The sequence below is a fragment of the Macaca fascicularis genome, chromosome X, assembly GCF_037993035.2.
Source record: "Macaca fascicularis isolate 582-1 chromosome X, T2T-MFA8v1.1".
Classification (NCBI taxonomy): Eukaryota; Metazoa; Chordata; class Mammalia; order Primates; family Cercopithecidae; genus Macaca; species Macaca fascicularis.
Window position 1 is genome coordinate 57,576,509 of NC_088395.1, and position 25,586 is coordinate 57,602,094.

General features: G+C 38.7%; 1 protein-coding gene and 1 pseudogene across 2 annotated transcripts in view; both read right to left on the reverse strand.

Moving 5' to 3' along the window:
* The window catches only part of LOC102125980 (zinc finger X-linked protein ZXDA-like), a 237,423-nt gene that overhangs the window by 74,813 nt on the left and 137,024 nt on the right, over positions 1 to 25,586 (reverse strand). The window lies entirely within an intron of this gene.
* On the reverse strand, positions 1,530 to 9,100 carry LOC102131243 (NACHT, LRR and PYD domains-containing protein 2 pseudogene; annotated as a pseudogene).

Below are 25,586 nucleotides of genomic sequence, written 5' to 3' on the forward strand. Positions count from 1 at the left end.
ATTGCCATTCTAACTGGTGTGAGATGGTATCTTATCATTAGTAACCTAAAACTTTAGTGAAACCCTAAAAAGCAATAAATCCTGAAGTATTAGATATGAGCATTTATATATAAGAACAATTTTACAATTTTAGAAGCATTGTTCCTCATGTCAGAGCCCTTTCTTAATTGGAAATTATCCAGATAATAAATGAGCATCAAAAATAATTTTAAGATTTTGATTTACAGAAAAAGCTTACCTAAAACTTTTATCCCATTCACCATACTCAATTATTTTAATTTGAACAGTTTATCTAGATTATTTCTGTAAACTGAGATATTAGACACTATCATTTAAAGTTACTTTCTTGTTAACCATGTTATGAATAGCCAATGAACATCAGATGCTCACCTAAACCTAACTAAGAGCCTCAAAGTTAAATTCATAGGCATTTTTGCCAATAACTCAGAAGATTTAGCTAAAAACATTAAATTACTCTCATTTGTCCAAAAAAAAAAAAAAAAAAATGAAGGCTTGCAAACCAAGATCATTTTGTTTTGGCTAGATTTATAGTTTTATAAACTTTTATGCTAAACCCTAACACCTCAAAATATCTGGCAAAGACCAATATAAAATACAGAAAAAAATTTATGCTGTCATTTCTGAAGGCATTTCTATTTTAATTTAACCAATAATTATCAATAATTTTAAAACCAGTTCATTTAGTAAAGTTATACTTAAGTCACATGAACTTGAAAATTGCTTGGACTTATTTGATTTATGAGCTCTCTTTTACTTATAAGCCAATTTGGTAGACACAATATATAACAATAAGTATACACACAAATAAACACATCTAGACATGTATACGCACACAGAAATGAAGATCTAATAACTTTTACCTTGTAACTCTAGCCATGAGATAGTAAGACAAACTCACTGCTTTTACTTTGTTTGCCCCAATAGATAATCCAATAAAGGCTGTGAACCAAAGTTTTGGGTAAAGCAGTCTTCACGGCAGTTTCAATTTTAAAGGCCAAACCTCCTCAGACTCTAAAGAACACGGGGGCCAATCCTTTGCTTAGAAGAGCAGCACAAAAGCCTAGATACATGCAACTTCATCCCACTTTTCCACTCAACAGCAAACTCCAGATTCCAAACAATATTGGTGCCAAACAGCATCACCAAAGTTGCCATTGTGATCTGTGAGAGAAAATTTTAGAAAGGGCTTAGTACTGGACCTCAGAACCTCTACCTAGGGCATCCCCTTTGGAGAGGTGAAGGTCTGGAGTTGGATCCCCCAGGGGCATCCCCTTTTGGGGTCCAGTCTTAAAGTGTCAGAAATCTCTGACCTTATGTGGGCACCGGTACCACATTTTTTGTTTTCCCTTCAGAGGCAATTACTTTCTATGAGCTTTCCTTTGGTTCCTGGGTATAATCTCTGACTTTTAGCATCCTTATACTTTGATAAGGCCATGCTTTCCCATGCTTCCTGTTTTACTACAGTGATAGCCATGAACTGTAATGATAGGAACTGGAGGCTGAGTGGGTTTCTTTTTTTTTTCTTAGCTATTGGGGGAACCATCCCCCAATATTTCAACATAGGTTCTTTCTGTTTTCAGTAAGTGTCAGCCAGCTGAGAAATAAAGAGAGACAGTACAAAGAGGAATTTTACAGCTGGGCTGCTGGGGATGACATCACATATCAGTAGGACCATGATGCCCACCTGAGTCTCAGACCAGCAGGTTTATATTAAGGGTTTCAAAAGGGGAAGGCTTGTAAGAACAGGGAGTAGGTACAAAGATCACATGCTTCAAAGGGAAAAAAACAGAACCACTAATAAGGGTTTAACAAAGATCACATGCTTCTTATGGAACAGGACAAAGGTCAAAAGCAGAACCATTGATAAGGGTCTAACAAAGATCACAGGGCAAAGGGCAAAAGCAGAACCACTGATAAGGGTCTATGTTCTGTGGTACACGTATTGTCTTGATAAACATCTAAAACAACAGAAAACAAGGTTCAAGAGCAGAGAACTGGTCTGACCACAAATTTACCAGGGCAGAGTTTTTCCCCACCCCAGTAAGCCTGAGGGCTCTGCAGGAAACCAGGGTGTATCTTAGCCCTTATCTCAATTGAACAAGACAGACATTCCCAGGGAGGCCGTTTATAGATCTCCCCCCAGGAATGCATTCCTTTCCCAGGGTATTAATATTAATATTCCTTGCTAGGAAAAGAATTTAGTGATATCTTTCCTACTTGAACATTCATTTATAGGCTCTCTGCAAGAAGAAAAATACGGCTCTTTTTGCCTGACCCCGCAGGCAGTCAGACTTTATGGTTGTCTTTCCCCGTTCCATAAAAATCGCTGTTATTCTGTTCTTTTTCAAGGTGCGCTGATTTCATATTGTTCAAACACACATGTTTTACAGTCAATTTGTACAGTTAACACAATTATCACTGTGGTCCTGATGTGATGCACATCCTCAGCTTATGAAGATAACAGGATTAAGACATTAAAGTAAAGACAGGCATAAGAAATTATAAAAGTATTATTTGAGAACAGATAAATGTCCATATTAAGATGAAATCTTTACAATTTATGTTCCTCCACCACGGCTCCAGCCGGTCCCTCCATTCGGGGTCCCTGACTTCCCGCAACACTTAGTCAAGTAGAGGAAGAGAAGAATTCAGCATAACAAACGAGGATTTAAATGACCTGAAATGGATGCAGGTTCACCCGGAGGAGCTGTGCCACATGTAGAGATCAGGAACCACAAACAGAAAAGATAGAAAAGAGTCCTTCCCCTTTCTGGGCAGAGCAACTTCTCCATTCACTCCTCAGCCTTCAGGCAACACAGGAACATGGCCCTGGTCAGAAACCTGCAGTTACATCTGTGTTTAGGTGCTGCCCACCAAGGGTCCTGAGTTGGAAAGGAAAAGAGAGACAGAGATTCCCCTGTATGGAGGAGAAAGTGAAAGGAGAAAAATGAATCCCAAACTTTGGGCTTACTGCCTGGCTGGCTCATCAAAATATGTTACCTGTGGAGGGTGTCCAGGTTCTTGGTGCTTTGAACAAAGAATTGGACAAAATGCACAAACAAAACTAGGAAAAAATGAAGAAACAGAAGCAGAAATTTATTGAAAACCAAAGAACACTTTACAGGATGGGAGTGGCCTGAGCAAGCAGCTCAAGGACCCAATTACAGAATTTTCTGGGGTTTAAATATCCCCTAGAGGTTTCCCATTTGTTACTTGGTACACACCCTACGTAAATGAAGAGGCTGCAGTGAAGTTTCAAAGTTATTTACTTGGTGTACACCCTATACAAACTAAGAGGATAAAGTGAGGTTATAAAGTTGTATACTTGATGTAGACCCAATGCAAATGAAGCGGATGTTTTCTGCCATAGCTGAAGTAGAGCTACAAAGTTATTTACTTGGTCTTAGAAAGTTGGGGTTTTTCCATCTGATTTAGTTCTGGGAAGTCCTTAGGTTCCCTGTCTCCAGCCCCTATTCTCCTGCCTCAATAGGAGAGCTGCTTCAGGTCTTGGCAACCTTCACTCAGGATCCCTCTGTGGTTACCAGACATCAATCAAAGACAATGACAGAGGCAAACCTCCATTATTTTAAGAAGTTTATTTGCCAAAGTTAAGTATGTATGCCTGGAACACTGGTGTATGCCTGTCTTCCAAGATGATTATGAGGGCTTCAAATTTAAAGGAGAAAGGGTGCAATATTTGAGAAACACACAATTTTCATGTGAAAAGGTAGGATGGGAAAATAGTCATTTATATATTTGTCTGGCTCAGTGAATCTGCCTTTTGACATAAGATAACATAGACAATAGAACAGAGAAAACAATCAGATATGTGTTTGTCTTAGGTGGGTAGAGGGATGACTTTTAGTTCTGTCCTATGTCCTCCATACCTGTGAAGATAAGTTATCAATTTACATTGCCATGGTGAACTTTAACAGAAATGCTTTACAGTAAAGATCTTGGGGCTCACAAAAAAATGTCCTTGTGGGCAAAATGTGAAGGAAGTATGTAGCTTTTCATCTTTGTATCCATCTCATCTAGGAACAAAAGTGGGAGGCATGTTTGCATGACCCAGTTCCCTGCTTGACGTTTTCCTTTGGCTTAGTGAGTTTGGGGCTTCAAAATTTATTTTCCTTTCACACTCCAAAGAAGTGCAAAGCAGCCTTCACAAGACTCAGAACCACTGATAAGATAGCTCAAAAAAGGGAAGTTTCACGAGCTCTAAGTGGATTACAACTCACATTTCCATCTGGTCATATTTTCTAGCACCTATGCTTCTCAGTGAGCACTCAAGTATGAAGGTCCAAACTCTCCATATGCCCCATAGATGAAAAAAGACAGGAAATCAAAAAGGATCAATGGAAGGGAAAATAATCAATAACAAATGAGTACCCCAAAAGGTCAAAAATTATACAAATGGGATTGGTTTTCTGACCGGAAATGGAATCTGGGTGTTGGCAATGAAAGTCTGGAATTCTTGCCAAAAGATGGAGTTTTTTTTTTTTTTTTTTGTGAATGCTCTCACCTTTATTTCTCTCAATATACCCATGATACATATATTTCATACATAACAAGGTTAAGGACATGCGCACATTCTAGGTAAAACAGAGGCAGAACCATGGTTAAAACATCTAGCCCGGCAATCAACTCATTATCCCTGAGAAGTGGGGGTGGGGGAGGGGAGGAGCCACAGGTGGTTCATCAACACCTGGAAAATCCATGACTTCATTGAGAATGAATGACTCTAGGTGGATTCAGATAATGAAGTAATGAGAAGGAAGCTTCCCCCTCCCCACCCCAGCAGGGATCATGTTTATCAGTATCAACAGGCAGTTGTGGGTTGTTTTCTTCTATTTCTTCCAGCAGCTTATCAAGTTCATCATTAAAGTCATCTATTTTCAACCTGAGTGTCTTCAGGGTGCAATTTGGATGTGTTAAGGTTTCAAACAGCAAAGATTCCACTAGACTCCAAGGGATCTGGCTCAGGTCCAGAGTGACGAGGCTCTGGTTGCAGCTGAGCACAGAGCAGAGGTCCTCACAACTGAATGGAGGGATAGAACACCACCACAATCACAGACATCTCAAGTTACACAGTGGTTTCTTCAAAGCCTCACATAGGAGCTTCACTCCGGTAACTCCTATGTGATTCAGTCCCAGATCCAAGCACGTTAGGCTTGATTTTTCTTGAAGAACCACTGCGAGATAACAGCAGCTATTGCAGTTATATTGCAGTCCCATAGCACCAGGGTCTGGAGTTTACACTCGGGGTAACTCAAGCCCTTACACAGAAATGTCACCCCTGTATCCCCAAGGGGGTGTTCTTGGCCAAGAACAGGTGTGTCAGCTCCTGGCTGACAACCAAAACAGCAGCAAAGTTCTTGCAATTGGCTTCTGTAAAGTGACAGTTTTCCAACAACAGCCTCTGCAGGAAGCATTTTGGGTGTCTCAAAGTTGTGTACAGCAAATTGGCACCCTCATCCAAGAGCTCATTGTGGGAGAGGTTTACACATGTCAGGAACTGGTTGACTTCAAGGGCCAAGGAGCGTTCAGCCCATTGCTTAGTGGTGGCAGAACAAGACACCAACCGGAGATATTGCAGGTTACATTTTGAGTGTCTGAAGACCTCACACAATGCAGGAAGCACATCATTCTGGTCATTGCCTTGAAGGGCCAGATATGTTACAGTTTTGTGACCTCAAAGAGCTAGGAAGAGGTTCCGATAAGCATCAGCTGGGGAAATGTTTTTGAACACCACTCTCCAGAGACGACAGGTGTCAGATGCTATTTGTTCACACAGGATTCTTACTAGTGAGGCACTAAGAAAGCTATTATTGATTTCTACAACGATCAGATCCTTATTTGAGCCAAATATGGAACAAAGGTCGGTCCAGAAAGGAAGCATGTGTTGATCATCCTGGGATCTCTCAACTTCAGCATCTGATTCAGACACAGTGACATTCTCCGAGAGCTTTGCCTTTATTACCTGCAGTGGCATTTTCTGCAAGTTTCGACAATGCTTGAGGCAGAATGAAAACAGCATAATGTCTACTGCATTTAAGTGCAGGGATATTTCTTTGAACGGCGCCCTCAACCCCTTCACCAGCTCCTCCTCCTGAGACTCGTACAGACAGCACAACAGCTCCTTCAGGTTCGTCATTGTTGAGTGTTCATCCTTTTCACAATTTATGTCTCATCACAGTAATTCCTGTTTGATCTCCGGTGACATCAGGCAGCCAAAAGTGGTCTCCAAATCCTTGGCTCTCTTCTCGTTGGCGAAGCCGAATAAGAAGTGTCCTGCTTGGATCAGGTTGGGGTTCTTGAGTCTTTCTTCTCTGGAAAGCAGCTTCTGCACGTCCCCAATGTCTCAGGCGTGGCCGTCCTTGTCCTCCTCCTCCTCCTTCTCCAGGGTGCAGAACAGCGCAGTGAAAAACTGCTGGAAGCTGAGGTGGATGGAGGAGTCGCAGCCTTTAGAGACTCTGTCCTGGCGGAGGATGCCTCTGTCCAGGGACGGGCCGATGTCGGACTCCTGCATCCCGAGCCTTGCCAAGTCCTCTCCACGGAACACGGACATCTGCGCCCATTTGCCCTCAGCAGCCAGGAGGCTCAGCGCCCGCAGCGCGCCGCAGAGCTGTGTGCACTGCGGAACCGCGGCAAGGAAGTGCAGGAACAGCCCCGTGCGGGTGGGGCGAGTTGGGGGGGTGGTCTTCCCCTCCTACCTCTGCAGCTTCAGACTCGTGCACATGATCCAGCACACCGTGGGCACCGAGACAGGCTGGAACAGGACCGCGTTTCTTCTCGTCAGCTCAAAGGCATGCATGGCTTGGTCCTCGTCTCTAAAGTGTCTCAGGAAATATGCCCTCCTGTCCTCCTCCAGGAACCCCTCCACCCTTACCAGGAGCCGGAGGTCTCTCAGGGCTCCCAGGCCACGTGGTGACCAGCAGGGCGGCCTTGGATAACATCTTCCTCTTCAGCAACTTCCCCAGGAAGACCGGCACCGGCTTCTGCTTCTCCCAGTCCCCGCAGATGTCCTGGATCAGCGCCCCAGGTGGGACTCCCAGCTCATCAAAGCCTTCGACCACGAACAGGATTTTCTGTGCTTGGGCTAGGATGTTTGGAATGTCATCCTGCAATTCAGGCCAGTCCCTGAAGACCAGCTCTGCAAAACTGCATGGGCCCAGGCAGACGAGCTCCTTGCAGGTGAGGTAGAAAGCCTATCTGAATTTCTGGCTGAGGTTGTCCTCTGTCCAGTCCAGCATTAATTTCTTGGCCAGCGTGGTTTTCCCAAGGCCCGCAGAACCATGCAGCACACGTGTGTGGGCAGGGCGCAGGAAGCACCCTGGAGTTGCTGAACGGGATCAGCATCTTGTATCTCTGAGCCACAATACGGACCACTTTGCTGTCTCCAGGCCAGGTTTTCCACATTTCCCGGAACTTTGTTTTCAATATACTTCTGTACCTATCCTCTTTACCTGGCTTTTCTCCTTTCAATGCTTGTTTAGCTTCTCTCAGGCTGGTGTCATCTTCCTTTGTTTCTAAAAACTCTAGTGCTTCTGCTTCGAAACGTTCCGGCATTTCTTTCAGGTCTACAGGTTTTGGCTCTTCTTTCCGTGTTTTCCCTAATGATGCAGGTTTGATTTCAAAGCGGCTTCTCTGAGTTCATCCTTTACTTTCTCAGACAGATCTGCTTGGTGCATTTTTTCAAAGACCTGGATGGTCTCCATCTCCATCCAGTAGCTGTGGCAATGGCTAGTGAGGATTTCTTCCAGTTGCTTCCCATCAGCCTTGTCTACCTATGTCTAGGGGAATCTTTTGTAACTCATTTCCCAGGGATACGGTCCTGATCAGAGACTTGAACTTGCTCAACTCATCCTGGCTGAGCTGTTCCAGAAGAGCCTGCAGGTTGAAGTCCAGCTGCGCAGAAGACACCGTCTCGTCCCACTTGGGAGCTCTGATGAGAATTAAGGGAGGAATGGATGGAAAGGGATGGTGCCTCAGCATTCCTGTCTCAACCCAGTCCCCTCTATGCCATGAACAAGGATACTCTCACCATCTACCCTGCTTCTTCAAGAACAAATTCCCAGCCTGGGTAACATAGTGAGACCTCTGTCTCCACAAAAAATAAGTTAGCAGGGGGTGTTGGTGTGCGCCCACAGTCCCAGTCACCCAAGAGGCTGAGATGGGAGGATCGCTTGAGCCTGGGAGGTTGAAGCTTCAGTGAGCCTTGATTGTGCCACTGCACTCCCATCTGGGCAACAGGGCAAGACTTATCTCATTTTATCCTTATTTACTTATTTATTTTTGAGACAGTTTCACTCTGCTGTCCAGACTGGAGTGCAGTGGTGTGATCTCTGCTCACTGTAACCTCCGCCTCCCAGGTCCAAGCAATTCTCCCGCCTCAGCCTCCTGAGCAGCTGGGACCATGGGCACCCGCCACCACGCCTGGCTAATTTTTGTATTTTTAGTAGATATAGGGTTTCACCACGCTGGCCAGGCTGGTCTCAAATTCCTGACTTGAAGTGATCTGCCTGCCTTGACATCCCAAAGTGCTAGGATTACAGGCATGTGCCACCATGCTCAGCCTTTATAATTAACAGATAACATAATTGCAACAAAAAATAAAGAATAGCTCAGCAAATACACATGGCAGTGACAATGGACAAAAAGTTAACACCTGACTCTACACAGATTGGGTTACAAATAATATAGGTTTTTATTGTTTGTTTGTTTGTTTTAATACAGAGTCTCACTCTGTCGCCCAGGCTGGAGTGCTGTAGCACAATCTCAGCTCACTGCAACCTCTGCCTCCCGGGTTCAAGCGATTTTCCTGCCTCAGCCTCCCCAGTAGCTGGGATTACAGGTGCACGCCACAATGCCTGGCTAACTTTTCTGTTTTTAATAGAGATGGGGTTTCACCATATTGGCCAGGCTGGTCTCAAACTCCTGACCTCAAGTGATCTGCCCGTTTGTTGTTGCTGCTGTTGTTGTTTTTAATCCTGCAGGACATCCAAAGCAGGTCTTTTGAGCATTTGACATATTTTAACTTGTTTCAGATCTTATTTCAAATGGAATGCGGCTTAGTTAATTCCCTGGATGTTAGCATTTCAAATACATTAAAAGATTTACATCTCCAAAGGAGTGCAGGGCATTTAAAGGGTATTGTCTGATAAACAGTCAATAAATCATCAATTCCATTCATTACCTCTGGTTTAGAAAACAATTTGTTGGATCTGTATTTTTGTAATCTCAGTAGTGTTATTCTCATTCTATAGTTTTTTCATTTGTTTACTTTATTCCAAATTTAAATGCATTTTCTTCTCTCTAAAAGAAGAAAATGTGTGCATTGTGGAATTCCAAAGGGAAAAAAAAATCTGCCTAAGATATATATGGGAGCCAAAGGAGCAAGCAGAAAGGAATGAGTTCAGATCACAAGGATAGAAGGAGAAGGAGCAGTTGAAGGCAATAAGAAAAAAGTCTTGAAAATATTTTTAAATACTTTCAAATATCCTTTTACTTATGCCTTGAATGTAATTTTTTTTCTCTCAAGATTTCTTTTACAAGTTTTTAAGTGCCATTAGAAGTAACTCTCCTATTCAAACTATCTTTTTCCAGTTGTGCAAGTAAATAAATTGTTAATCATTTCAAAAGATCATAATTCTGGTCATTGTTGCCTATGACTATTCTGGGTTAGGTGAGTCCACTCTTCTAGATATTTACAAGGAGTTGTCCCATAAGTGTCATACATAAATCTAGCTGGTGTTTCTAATGGTGGTTGTTTTGTAAAAGACTGCTTGAATTTTGAAGCTTGATTTTTTTTATAATCTAGGAGCTTTTCAAAAGTGGCCAAAGTCAGGAATATGTGTGGGTAAAAAGTGTGCTGCTTATGAGTGTCACTCCTCTAGGTTTTACCCAAGTGTCATAAATCACTTGCATATGTGTCTTGGACTGCCTCTAAGTGCCAAGTGACAGCAGAGTGCTCATATTATGGGGAGTTGTGGGTCAGTTCCTCATACCCATCTGGAGGAACAGAAGAGTCATCCCTTAAAAATGTTCTTCCAGTGGTAAGGTCCCTATGAGACTGTGTCACATCATGGGTAATGACTCAGATACGTCTGCAAAGTCTCCAGTCACTTGGAGCACTCAAATGGGTCAGAGTGAGCAAATCACCTCTTTTCTTTGGGAAAAGAGAACTCACCCTGTTTTCTTTGGGGCAAGAGAACTCACCATATTTCAATTAAGAACTAATAGGAATTAGTCACAAATAAAAAAACTAAGTCTAAATTTTTAAGCAATAGGAAACAGTTGCAATGTTAAAAGTATGCTGTGTGAAACAAAACCAACATTGCCTAAGTACCAATCCTTTGACCTCAGCCTCCTGCTGTGAGACAGAGGCAGAAAAAGGCAGTTCTCTGCAGATCTCCTTACCCAAATCTTTTGTTCAAAGACAAAGACAGAAGTTTTCACTCTTGAGGGTGGAAAAAAGGGAGTTGGAAAATATCCCAAATAAAGCCTAGACCTTCAATCACGGAGTGGGAGATCTAAATTCAGGAGCACTCACTTGAAACACTTAATGGGACTTCTGAAGATGGAGAGAATGCAATGTGTTTATGCTGATACAGAGCATCACTTTCAGAGAGAAACACTCGGTGGTCGGGAGAAGTTACTCTGAATCCCTGAATCCTGCTCACAGGGCCAGAAATGTAAACCTAAAAGGAAGAGACTGAGGCCTAAAGTATTATTTAGAGTTTACTTAGGCCAAAGTAAGAAGAGCAGCCCAGAAGACTCAGACTCAAAGAAACTTAGGTATGAGTTACTTCTACATCTTCCTTGGGAAAATGTTTTTTAGATCCTATGTTCATTTTTTCACTGGGTTAACTTTATTGTTATTGAATTGTATGTGTTCCTTATATATTTTGGATATTCACTTCTTATCATACATATGCTTTAAAAATATATTATCCCAAATGTAGATTGTCTTTTTTATTTGTTGATTGTTTCTTTTTATGTGCAGAAGCCTTTTAGTTTAATGTAGTCCCACTTGTATTTTGCTTTTGTCTTCTTTGCTTTTGGGGTCGTACTAAAAAATATCATTGACCGATGTCCCAGGCTTCCCCCTGGATTTTGTCAGTTTTAGGTTTTATATTTAAGTCTTTGGTTCATTAGAGGTGATTTTACATATGGTATAAGATAATATTCTAATTCCATTATGTTGTTTGTGGAGATCCAGTTTTCCCAACAATTTGTTGAGAGAGTTTCTTTCCCCATTGTGTATTCTTGGTACCCTTGTCAGAATTAGTGACCTGTATATGTGTCAGTTTATTTCTGGTTTTTCTATTCTGTTTCATTTGTCTATTTCTTTGTTTTTGTGGTGGCACTTCACTTTCAGATTGCAGAAGCTTTGTTACATATTATGAGACCAGGAAGTGTAATGCCTTCAAGAATTCTTCTTTTTCTCAAGAATTATTTGGCTACTCACGGTATTTTGAAGTTTTATACTAAATTTAGAATTGTGTCTTCTATTTCTGTGAAATAGTCTATTGGAATTTTTATAAGTATTGTATTCAATTTTTATAGGTATTGCATTCAATTTGTATATAACTTTTTGTAGCATGGACATTTTAAGAATAATAATCTTTTTTGATTTATTTGCATCTCCTTCAATGTCTTTCATCAATGTTTATAGTTTTCCGTATAAAGGTCTTGTACCTCCTCGATGTAATTTGCTTCTAAGTATTTTTTTTTTTTATTTTTGAAAATGGGATTAAAAAATTTGTTTTGGATAGTTCACTCTTACTGAATACAAAAACAAATAATTTTTGTGTGCATTCCTCAGTTTCTATTACCCAGTAAATAATGTACAACATTCAACCAAAACATTACAAGGCATGCAAAAATGTAAGAACAATTAAAGTCTGAAGGAAAATGCAAACTTCAGAAATAGACTCTAAAAACTCTACAAATAAATATTATTTATATGGTAAAAGAAGATAAACAAAGGAGTCATAAAAATGTTCAATTAAACCAGTAAAGGGAAAAAAAATGGGAGGGAAGAAAACAAGTGCAAAGAGTAGAAAACAGTAACAAACATAGTTAATATCAATCCAACTATAACAATAGTCTTTCTATATGTGAATGTTCAAAATACACAAATTAAAAGAATAAAATTGTCTTAGTGGATTAACAAAAACAAACTCAGCAATATGCAATCTATGAAAATTCCACATTAATATGAATATTTAGAGAGATTAAAAGTAAAACAATAGAGAAATATGCATTATGCTAACACTATTTTTTAAAAAGCCAGAGTAGATATATTAATTTCAAACAAAGCATATGTCACAATAAGGAAAAATATTGGGAATAAAAAGCAACACAACCTAATGATAACATGATCAATTATCTGATAAGACATAATAATTCAAGTATTTGTATCCTTTACAGAGGATCAAAAGATATGAGACCTTTTATTTATTTCTCTTACCTAATTGCTCTGGCTAGGATTTTCAGTACTATGTCAAAAAGTGGTGAGAGTGGACATCCTTGTCTTGTTTGTGATCTTAGAGAAAAAGCTTTCAACTTTTCACTTTTGAGATAGATGTTCAATATGGGTTTGTCATATATGGCCTTTATTGTGTTAAGGTAAATTTTTTCTATACCAAATTTGTTGAGGGTTTTTTTTTTATCATGAAAGGATACTGAACTTTGTCAAATGCTTTTTCTGTATCTATGGAGATGATCATAAAATGTTTGTCCTTCATTCTGTTAATGTGGTGTGTACTACATTTATTGATTTGCCTATGTTGAACTATCCCTGCATTCCAGAGAAAAAAAATTCCTACTTGATCACGTTGCATAACCCTTTTAACGTGTTGTAGAATTTGGTGTGTGAATATTTTGTTGAGGATTTTTGCAACTATGTCTATCAGAGATATTATCCTGTAATTTTATCTTCTTATAGCATCCTTGTCTGGCTTTAGTGTCAGGGTAATTCTGGCCTCATAAACCAAGTTTGGGAGGGTTCTTTCTACTTTAATTTTTTTGGAAGAGTTTGAGAAGAATTGATATTAGTTCTTCTTTAAATGTTTTATAGAATTTCCACCAAACAAATAAACAAACAAACAAAAAAGGCCAGGTGTGTGGCTCACGCCTGTAATCCCAGAACTTTGGGAGGCCAAGGCAGGTGGACCACTTGAGTTCAGGAGTTTGAGACCAGCCTGGCCAACATGGTGAAACCCCATCTCTGCAAAAAATACAAAAACTGTCCGAGTGTGGTGGTGCATCCCAGCTACTCAGGAGGCTGAGGCAGGAGGATCTTATGAACCCTAGGAGATGGAAGTTGCAGTGAGCTGAGATCATGCCAGTGCACTCCAGCCTGCGTGACAGAGTGAGACTCTATCTCAAAAAAAAAAATAATAATAAATAAATAAATAAATAAATAAATAAATAAAACCCAAATATATGTTTTATAGAATTCAACCAGTCCTAGGCTTTTCTTTGATGAAACTAATTCAATTGTTTTACTCAGTATTGATCTGTTTAGAGTTTCTATTTGTTCATGGTTTAGTCTTGGTAGGTTTTATGTTTTTAGAAATATATCAATTTTTTCTAGGTTATACAATTTATTGACACATAATTGCTTATAGTAGTTTCTTATGGTCATTTGTATTTCTGTGTTATCAGAAATAAAATTTATTGTAATAAAATATAAAGAAGCAAAATTGTCTCTATTTTCTGTCAACATGATCTTATACAAAGAATACCATAAAGACTCAACCAAAAAAAAAACCTGTTTGAATTGATAAGAGAATTGAGTAAAGTTGCACAGTACAAATTCAGCGTATAAACATCAGTGTCATTTCTATATAGTAATCATGAATCATCCAAAAAGGAAATTAAGAAAACAAACAAATTTACAATACTGACAAGAAATACATACCTAGGTGTAAATATACCAAGAGTATAAAAGACACATATACTGAAAACTATAAAATAAGGATGAAAGAAATTGAAGAAAATACAAGTAAATAAAAATATATCACATGTTAATGAATTGGAAGAATGAATATTGTTAAAGTGTCCATACTAACCAATTAACCTACAGATTCAATGCAATCAGTATGAAAGTTCTAATGTCACTTTTTCACAGAAAGAGCAAAAATAATTATTCTGTTTATATGGAACTCACCAAAGAGCCAGAGTAGCCAAAACAACCTTGAGCAAAGGGAGCAAAGATGAAGGTTTCACACTTCCTGATTTCAAGACATATTTTAAATCAGTTGTATTCAAAAAACCATGATACTGGCATTAAAAACAAACACGCTGATCATAGAAAGAGAAGAGAGAGCCCAGGAACAAACCCACATATTTACAGTCAGTAAATTTTTAATGAAGCTGCCAATATCACACAATGGAGAAAATAGTGTCTTCAATAAATTGTGTTGGAAAAACTGGACGTCCACATGCAGAAGTATAAAACTGGAAACTTGTCTCACATCATATACAAAAACCAACTCAAAATGGAGTAAATACTTAAATATAATATTTGAAATAGTAAAAAACTACTAGGAGAAAACAAAGAAAAAAAACCCCATGATGTTGGTCTAGGTAATAGCTTTTTTGTATGACCCCAAAAGCATAGACAACAAAAGCAAAAATAGACACATAGAATTATGTCACTATACAAAGCTTCTGCACAGCAAAGGAAACAATGAACAAAGTGAAAAGACAACTCAGAGAATGAGAAAACATATTTGCAAACTATACATCCAACAATGAGTTAATATCCAAAATGCATACAAAAACTCTCAATAGCAAGAAAATAATTAACTAAATCATAGACAAAAGACTTGAATACATCTTTTTTAAAAGACAGGCAAATATCCAACAGACATATTAATAAATGCTCAGAATTACTAATTACTGGAGAAATGTAAACCAAAATGACAATGAGATATAACTACATACTTGTTAGTGGTTGATATTGAGGGTGTTGAGAGAGTGCATGGGGAGTGACAATAATAGGGGGCTTTTGAACCAAGGGTACAAAGATTCAGATAAGTGGAAAAGTTTTGAGACGCATTACATATCATTATGACTATAATAAAAGATAATGTATTGTGTATTTTAAAATTACTAAGAGAGTACATTTCAAATGCCTCACCATAAAACAAAAATGATAGGTAAGTGAGGTGATTATGCTAATTAACTTGATTTTGTTATTCTACATTGTATACATATAACATCACATTGTACCACAAATATGTATACAATTACGATTTATCAATCAAAAAATAATATTTTAAAAGGGCCATGTTTATATATTGAAAGATTCAATATTGCTAATTGCTAACTTTTCCCACTTTATTTTACATTGAACAAAATTTCAATCAAAATTCAGCAAGGTATTTTGTAGATGTTATTAGACTTATTCTAAAGTTTATATGGAAACATCAAAGATCTAGACAGTCAACAAAATACTAAAGGAAGCCTAATTTAGAAGACTTAAGCTTCTCAACTTCTAGACTTACTATAAAACTGAAGTAATTAACAAAGTGTTGTATTGGTGAAAGAGTAAACACATAGATCCATGGAACAGAATACAGAGCTCAGACATACATGTAACTCACACAAACATAGTAAACTGATCTATGACAGAAAAGAAAAGAAAACTTAATAAAAAAAGAATAGTTTTTCCAACAAGTGGTTTTGAAAGAACTGGACATTCAAGTTACAAAAAAAATGAATTTCAGCGGATACATTACAATGTTCACACAAATTAAGTTAAAATAAATCATATACCTAAATGTTAAATGCAAAATTATAAAACTACAGAATACAAACAAGCAAAAATGTGATTGGTCATAGGTTTGGTGATGAGTTTTAGATACATCACTAAAGTACATTTCAAGAAAGAAAAAAATTAATAAGTTGGACTTTACTGAAGTTAAAAACAGCCCTGTGGAAGTCATTGTTAGCAGGATGAAAAGACAAGGCACAGACTAGGAGAAAATATTTATAAAAGACTTACCAGATAGAGGACTTGTATCCAAAATATACAAATAACTCTTAAAACTCAACAATAAGAAAATAAATAATGCAAATAATAACTTGGCAAAAGACCCAAATAGACACCTCACCAAGAAAGGTATACAGATTTCAAATAAGCATGAATGAAATTCAATATTATTTGTCTTTAAATAATTGTAACTTAAAACAACCAAGTACCGCTAAACTCCTATTAAAATTATTAAAATTTTAAAAGCTGACAATCTCAAATGCTGGTGAGAATGCAGAGAAACAGGAACACTCATCCATTGCTGGTGGAAATGCAAAATAGTACAGCTACTTTAGAAGTGAGTTTTTCAGTTTCTTACAAATTTAATCATAGTCTTACCATACAATTCATCATTCTCCTGAGTTTTTACTAATCGATTTGAAAACTATGTCCATGCAAAAATCTATATGTTAATGTTTTATGTCCACTTTATTATTAGTTACCAAAAACTGGAAGCAACCAAGGTGTCTTCCAGTAGGTGAATAAATAAACAAAATATGTTATAATTATACATTTGAATTTTTTTTGATAAAAACAGAAATCCTGAGCTATGAAATCATGAAAAAATGTGTAGGCCTTAAATTCATATTGCTAAGTGAGAAAAACAGTCTGGAAGCCTACACACTGCATGATTCAAATTATATGCCATTCTAGAAAAGGCAAAACTAGTAACTAAAAAAATCCGTGGCTGTCAGGAGTTCAAGAGGAGGAATAACAGGTTAAATAGATGAGGCAAAATAAACATTTTGGGGTGTTAAAACTATTCTGTATATGATACTGTAATGGTGGATATTATTATGTCATTATGCATCTGTCAAAATCCATAGAACTTGATATCACAAAGGATATTTATTAATGCATGCAAATTTTAAGTAATCATCTAGTTATTTGGAGGATCTCAGTAAGAAATGCAGTCTGTGATAAGAAACATTAACTCATATATATCTATAATTGAAAGAGGTGGAGGATAAAAAGTTGCAAACCTAAGCGACATTGGAAATAAGTGAAGACTATAGGATTAAAGGTAAGAAGAGCCACACATAAAAATTACATTGTAGTTGACAAAATCTTTTCCCACAGAAGGAATGGGTTAACAATTCTGACACCACTATACTTTTATATTGAGATTGAACAATTTATTAAATTAATGGCAAATGACAGAACCCATGTTTCTCACTCTTGGCATAAAAATTATAGGTAAGCCACAGAAGGAAGCTAGAATTATGTATGTTGTAATGGAATAAATTTTGAGACATCAATATTAACACATGTTTAGATCAATATATTATATGGTTACAGATGGTTACAAATAAAATATTTAAATATTTTTGTATATACACAAATTAGTATGCGCAAATCACTTTCTGTTTTCTGTCAGCTGTAAGGTCCTAAAAGCAACAACACTCCAGTGGTAATGAGTACACCAACACTTAGATCTTGCTTTCTAATACAATTCCCCAATAAAAGGAACCTTAAAAGAAATGGCTGATTCCATGGACCAGAGCAAACAATATTCAAGATCAGCCTGGAGAAACTTACAATGCCAAAAAGTAAGGAAATGCTCAACAACAACATCAACAAGACACTCATTGATTGGTTGTATATCAAGGGGACAGAGGAACCAACTAAAAGAGCTACCTTTGGCCAAACTCGGGATAATTTACGCAACAAAATAAAGTAGCAATGGCTTTTAATAAAAAATATAAAATAAATATCCATGAGTCATAGTGATATAATAAATAAATAAGGGAGAAGAGTCAAATCTCCCAAGTAGAAGAATTTCAAATAATTTACATGGATATTGAGCCCAATATGGCTGAGTATGGAAAAGAGGAGTAAAAAAGAGTACCTCAGCCAGGGGATCAAGATTGACTTCAACTTTCATAAGTCAAGTAGATAGTATGCACCCTTGATATAATGTTTGAAAATAACAGTTTACATGTGTGTTCTTCCTCCTCAAAACTCATTAGCCCAGCATAATCATAAGGAAAACATCGTCTTTTTTTTTTTTTTTATTATACTTTAAGTTCTAAGGTACATGTGGATAACGTGCAGGTTTGTTACATATGTATACCTGTGCCATGTTGGCGTGCTGCACCCATCAACTCAACAGCACCCATCAACTCGTCATTTACATCAGGAATAACTCCCAATGCAATCCCTCCCCCCACCCCCCTTCCCATGATAGGCCCCGGAGTGTGATGTTCCCCTTCCCGAGTCCAAGTGATCTCATTGTTCAGTTCCCACCTATGAGTGAGAACATGCGGTGTTTGGTTTTCTGTTCTTGTGGTAGTTTGCTGAGAATGATGGTTTCCAGCTGCATCCATGTCCCTACAAAGGACACAAACTCATCCTTTTTTATGGCTGCATAGTATTCCATGGTGTATATGTGCCACATTTTCTTAATCCAGTCTGTCACTGATGGACATTTGGGTTGATTCTAAGTCTTTGCTATTGTGAATAGTGCCACAATAAACATACGTGTGCATGTGTCTTTATAGCAGCATAATTTATAATCCTTTGGGTATATACCCAGTAATGGGATGGCTGGGTCATATGGTACTTCTAGTTCTAGATCCTTGAGGAATAGCCATACTGTTTTCCATAATGGTTGAACTAGTTTACAATCCCACCAACAGTGTAAAAGTGTTCCTATTTCTCCACATCCTCTCCAGCACCTGTTGTTTCCTGACTTTTGAATGATTGCCATTCTAACTGGTTGGAGATGGTATCTCATTGTGGTTTTGAATTGCATTTCTCTGATGGCCAGTGATGATGAGCATTTCTTCCTGTGTCTGTTGGCTGTATGAATGTCTTCTCTTAAGAACTGTCTGTTCATATCCTTTGCCCACTTTTTGATGGGGTTGTTTGTTTTTTTCTTGTAAATTTGTTTGAGTTCTTTGAAGGTTCTGGATATTAGCCCTTTGTCAGATGAGTAGATTGCAAAAATTTATCCCATTCTGTAGGTTGCCTGTTCACTCTGATGGTGGTTTCTTTTGCTGTGCAGAAGCTCCTTAGTATACTTAGATCCCATTTGTCAACTTGGGCTTTTGTTGCCGTTGCTTTTGGTGTTTTAGACATGAAGTCCTTGCCCATGCCTATGTCCTGAATGGTATTACCTAGGTTTTCTTCTAGGGTTTTTATGGTATTACGTCTAACATTTAAGTCTCTAATCCATCTTGAATTAATTTTCGTATAAGGAGTAAGGAAAGGATCCAGTTTCAGCTTTCTACTTATGGCTAGCCAATTTTCCCAGCACCATTTATTAAATAGGGAATCCTTTCCACATTTCTTGTTTTTCTGAGGGTTGTCAAAGATCAGATGACTGTAGATGTGTGGTATTATTTCTGAGGACTCTGTTGTGTTCCATTGGTCTATATCTCTGTTTTGGTACCAGTACTCTGCTGTTTTGTATACCATAGCCTTGTAGTATAGTTTGAAGTCAGGTAGCGTGATGCCTGGACACAAAGCTGGAAGCTTTGTTCTTTTGACTTAGGATTGTCTTGGCAATGGAGGCTCTTTTTGGTTCCATATGAACTTTAAAGCAGTTGTTTCCAATTCTGTGAAGAAACTCATTGGTAGCTTGATGGGGATGGCATTGAATCTATAAATTACCTTGGGCAGTATGGCCATTTTCAAGATATTGATTCTTCCTATCCATGAGCATGGCATGTTCTTCCATTTGTTTGTGTCCTCTTTGATTTCACTGAGCAGTAGTTTGTAGTTCTCCTTGAAGAGGTCCTTTACATCCCTTGTCAGTTGGATTCCTAGGTATTTTATTCTCTTTGAAGCAATTGTGAATGGAAGTTCATTCATGATTTGGCTCTGTGTTTGTCTGTTACTGGTGTATAAGAATGCTTGTGATTTTTACACATTAATTTTATATCCTGAGACTTTCCTGAAGTTGCTTATCAGCTTAAGGAGATTTTGGGCTGAGACAATGGGGTTTTCTAAATATACAATCATGTCATCTGCAAAGAGGGACAATTTGACTTCTTCTTTTCCTAACTGAATACCCTTGATTTCTTTCTCTTGCCTGATTGCCCTAGCCAGAATTTCCAACACTATGTTGAATAGGAGTGGTGAGAGAGGACATCCCTGTCTTGTGCCAGTTTTCAAAGGGAATTTTTCCAGTTTTTGCCCATTCAGTATGATATTGGCTGTGGGTTTGTCATAAATAGCTCTTATTATTTTGAGGTACGTTCCATCAATACTGAATTTGTTGAGCGTTTTTAGCATGAAGGGCTGTTGAATTTTGTCAAAAGTCTTTTCTGCATCTATTGAGATAATCATGTGGTTTTTGTCTTTGGTTCTGTTTCTATGCTGGATTATGTTTATTGATTTGCGAATGTTGAACCAGTCTTGCATCCCAGGGATGAAGCCCACTTGATCGTGGTGGATAAGCTTTGTGATGTGCTGCTGAATCCGGTTTGCCAGTATTTTATTGAGGATTTTTGCATCGATGTTCATCAGGGATATTGGTCTAAAATTCTCTTTTTTTGTTGTGTCTCTGTCAGGCTTTGGTATCAGGATGATGTTGGCCTCATCAAATGAGTTAGGGAGGATTCCCTCTTTTTCTATTGATTGGAATAGTTTCAGAAGGAATGGTACCAGCTCCTCCTTGTATCTCTGGTAGAATTCAGCTGTGAATCCATCTGGTCCTGGACTTTTTTTCATTGGTAGGCTATTAATTATTGCCTCAATTTCAGAGCCTGCTATTGGTCTATTCAGGAATTCAGCTTCTTCCTGGTTTAGTCTTGGAAGAGTGTAAGTGTCCAGGAAATTATCCATTTCTTCTAGATTTTCTAGTTTATTTGCATAGAGGTGTTTATAGTATTCTCTGATGGTAGTTTGTATTTCTGTGGGGTCGGTGGTGATATCCCCTTTATCATTTTTTATTGTGTCCATTTGATTCTTCTCTCTTTTCTTCTTTATTAGTCTTGCTAGCGGTCTATCAATTTTGTTGATCTTTTCAAAAAACCAACTCCTGGATTCGTTGATTTTTTGGAGGGTTTTTTGTGTCTCTATCTCCTTCAGTTCTGCTCTGATCTCAGTTATTTCTTGCCTTCTGCTAGCTTTTGAATGTGTTTGCTCTTGCTTCTCTAGTTCTTCTAATTGTGATGTTAGAGAGTCAATTTTAGATCTTTCCTGCTTTCTCTTGTGGACATTTAGTGCTATAAATTTCCCTCTACACACTGCTTTAAATGTGTCCCAGAGATTCTGGTATGTTGTATCTTTGTTCTCATTGGTTTCAAAGAACATCTTTATTTCTGCCTTCATTTCGTTATGTACCCAGTAGTCATTCAGGAGCAGGTTATTCCGTTTCCATGTAGTTGAGCGGTTTTGATTGAGTTTCTTAGTCCTGAGTTCTAGTTTGATTGCAGTGTGGTCTGAGAGACAGTTTCTTATAATTTCTTTTCTTGTACATTTGCTGAGGAGTGCTTTACTTCCAATTATGTGGTCAATTTTGGAATAAGTGTGATGTGGTGCTGAGAAGAATGTATATTCTGTTGATTTGGGGTGGAGAGTTCTGTAGATGTCGATTAGGTCTGCTTGCTGCAGAGGTGAGTTCAATTCCTGGATATCCTTGTTAACTTTCTGTCTCGTTGATCTGTCTAATGTTGACAGTGGAGTGTTGAAGTCTCCCATTATTATTGTATAGGAATCTAAGTCTCTTTGTAAGTCTTTAAGGACTTGCTTTATGAATCTGTGTGCTCCTGTATTGGGTTCATATATCTTTAGGATAGTTAGCTCTTCCTGTTGAATTGATCCCTTTACCATTATGTAATGGCCTTCTTTGTCTCTTTTGATCTTTGATGGTTTAAAGTCTGTTTTATCAGTGACTGGTATTGCAACCCCTGCTTTTTTTGTTCTCCATTTGCTTGGTAGACCTTCCTCCATCCCTTTATTTTGTGTCTATGTATGTCTCTGCATGTGAGATGGGTCTCCTGAATACAGCAAAATGATGGGTCTTGATTCTTTATCCAGTTTGCCAGTCTGTGTCTTTTAATTGGAGCATTTATTCCATTTACATTTAAGGTTAAGATTGTTATGTGTGAACTTGATCCTGCCGTTATGATATTAACTGGTTATTTTGCTCGTTAGTTGATGCAGTTTCTTCCTAGCCTCGATGGTCTTTACATTTTGGCATATTTTTGCAATGGCTGGTACCAGTTGTTCCTTTCCATGTTTAGTGCTTCCTTCAGGGTCTCTTGTAAGGCAGGCCTGGTGGTGACAAAATCTCTAAGCATTTGCTTATCTGTAAAGGATTTTATTTCTCCTTCGCTTATGAAACTTAGTTTGGCTGGATAGGAAATTCTGTTTTGAAAATTCTTCTCTTTAAGAATGTTGAATATTGGTCCCCACTCTCTTCTGGCTTGTAGAGTTTCTGCTGAGAGATCTGCTGTTAGTCTGATGGGCTTCCCTTTGTGTGTAACCCACCTTTCTGTCTGGCTGCCCTTAAGATTTTTTCCTTCATTTCAACTTTGGTGAATCTGGCAATTATGTGTCTTGGAGTTGCTCTTCTCGAGGAGTATCTTTGTGGCGTTCTCTGTATTTCCTGAATTTGAATGTTGGCCTGCCCTACTAGGTTGGGTAAGTTCTCCTGGATGATATCCTGAAGAGTGTTTTCCAACTTGGTTCCATTTTCCCCCTCACTTTCAGGCACACCAATCAGACGTAGATTTGGTCTTTTTACATAATCCCATACTTCTTGCAAGCTTTGTTCATTTCTTTTTCTTCTTTTTTTCTTAGGTTTCTCTTCTCCCTTCATTTCATTCATTTGATCCTCAATCACTGATAGTCTTTCTTCCAGTTGATCAAGGCGGTTACTGAAGCTTGTGCATTTGTCACGTATTTCTCGTGTCATGGTTTTCATCTCTGTCCGTTCGTTTATGGCCTTCTCTGCATTTATTTTTCTAGTTATCAATTCTTCCACTCTTTTTTTTCAAGATTTTTAGTTTCTTTGCGCTGAGTACGTAATTCCTCCTTTAGCTCTGAGAAGTTTGTTGGACTGAAGCCTTCTTCTCTCATCTCGTCAAAGTCATTCTCCATCCAGCTTTGATCCGTTGCTGGCAATGAGCTGCGTTCCTTTGCACGGGGCGATGTGCTCTTATTTTTTGAATTTCCAGCTTTTCTGCCCTGCTTTTTCCCCATCTTTGTGGTTTTATCTGCCTCAGGTCTTTGATAATGGTGATGTACTGATGGGGTTTTGGTGTGGGTGTCCTTCCTGCTTGTTAGTTTTCCTTCTAACAGTCAGGACCCTCAGCTATATGTCTGTTGGAGATTGCTTGAGGTCCACCCCAGACCCTGTTTGCCTGGGTATCAGCAGCAGAGGCTGTAGAAGATAGAATATTGCTGAACAGCGAGTGTATCTGTTGATTCTTGCTTTGGAAGCTTCCTCTCAGGGGTGTACTCCACCATGTGAGGAGTGGGGTGTCGGTCTGCCCCTAGTTGGGGATGTCTCCCATTTAGGCTACTCAGGGGTTAGGGACCCACTTGAGCAAGCAGTCTGTCTGTTCTCAGATCTCAACCTCCGTGTTGGGAGATCCATTGCTCTCTTCAAAGCTGTCAGACAGAGTCATTTGCGTCTGCAGAGGTTTCACCTGCTTTTTGTTGTTGTTGTTGTTGTTTAGCTGTGCCCTGTCCCCAGAGGTGGAGTCTACAGAGACAGGCAGGACTCCTTGAGCTGCTGTGAGCTCCGCCCAGTTGGAGCTTCCCAGCCGCTTTGTTTATCTACTTAAGCCTCAGCAATGGCTGGCGCCTCTCCCCTAGCCTCTCTGCTGTCTTGCTGCAAGATCTCAGACTGCTGAGTTAGCAATGAGGGAGGCTCCGTGGGCATGGGACCCTCCTGACCAGGTGTGGGATATAGTCTCCTGGTGTGCCCGTTTGCTAAGATCCTTGGTAGAGTGCAGTAGTCGGCTTGGAAGTTACCCGATTTTCCAGGTGTTGTGTGTCTCAGTTCCTCTGGTAGGAAAAGGGATTCCCTTCCCCCTTGCGCTTCCCAGGTGAGGGGATGCCTTGCCCTGCTTCAGCTCTCGCTGGTCGTGCTGCAGCGGCTGACCAGCGCTGATTGTCAGGCACTCCCTAGTGAGATAAACCCAGTACCTCGGTTGAAAATGCAGAAATCACCTGTCTTCTGTGTTGCTCGCGCTGGGAGTAGGAGATTGGAGCTGTTCCTATTCGGCCATCTTGCTCCATCCCCCTCTCAGCTCTCACTTATAAGTGAGAACATGTGATATTTGGTTTTCTGTTTCTGCCTCAGTTTCCCAAGGATAATGGCCTCAAGCTCTATTCTTGTTCCTGCAAAGTATGTAACCTCATTCTTTTTCTATGGCTGCATAATATTCCATGGTAACATTCAGTGATGTTGAGCTTTGTTTTCTATTGTTATTGGCCACATGATTTTTTTTTTTGAGAAGTATCTTTTCATGTCCTTTGTGCGCTTTTTAATGAGGTTGTTTTATTTATTGTAAATTTAAGTTTCTTGTACATGCTAGATATTAGACATTTGTCAGATGCATAGATTGCAGAAATTTTCTCCTATGCTTACTCTGTTGATAGTTTCTTTTGCTGTGCAGAAGCTCTTTAGTTTAATCATATCCCATTTGTCAATCTTTGCTTTTGATGAAATTGCTGTAGATGTCTTTGTCATGAAATCTTTGCCCATGCCTATGTCCTGAATTGTATTGCCTAGGTTTTCTTCTAGGGTTTTTATAGTTTTGGGTTTTATATTTAAATCTTTAATCCATCTTGATATAGTTCTTGCATAAGTTGTAAGTAAGGGGTCCTGTTTCAATTTTCTGCATATGGCTAGACAGTTTTCCCAGCACCATTTATTAAATACGGCATCCTTTCCTCATTGCTTGTTTTTATCAGGTTTGTTGAAGATCAGATGTTTGTAGGTATGCAGTCTTAAATCTCAGTTCTCTATTCTTTTCCATTGGACTATGTGTTTGTTCTTGTACCAGTACCACGCTGTTTTGGTTACTATAGCTGTTAATATAGTTTGAAATCGGGTATCAACAAAGTGATGCCTCCAGCTTTCTTCATTTTGTTTATAATTGCCTTGGCAATTTAGGCTCTTTTTTCCCCATATAAATTTTAAAATAGGTTTTGCTAATTCTGTGAAGAATGTCAATGGAAGTTTAACGGGAATAGCACTGAATCTGTAAATGGGGTAGTATGGCCATTGTAACAATATTGCATACTTTTATCCATGAATATGAAATGCTGTTCTATTTGTTTTTGTCATCCCTGATTCCATTCAGCAGTAATTTGTAGTCCTCCTTGAAGAGGTCCTTCACTTCCCTTGTTAGCAGTATTTCTAGGTATTTTATTCTTATTGTGGCAATTGTGAATGGGACTTTATCTTCATTTGGCTCTTAGTTTGCCTGTCGTTGATGTGTAGAAATGCTAGTGATTTTTGCATATTGATTTTGAATCCTGAGACTCTGCTCAAGTTGCTTATCAGCTAAAGCTTTTGGATTGAGACAGTGGCATTTCTAAATATAGGACT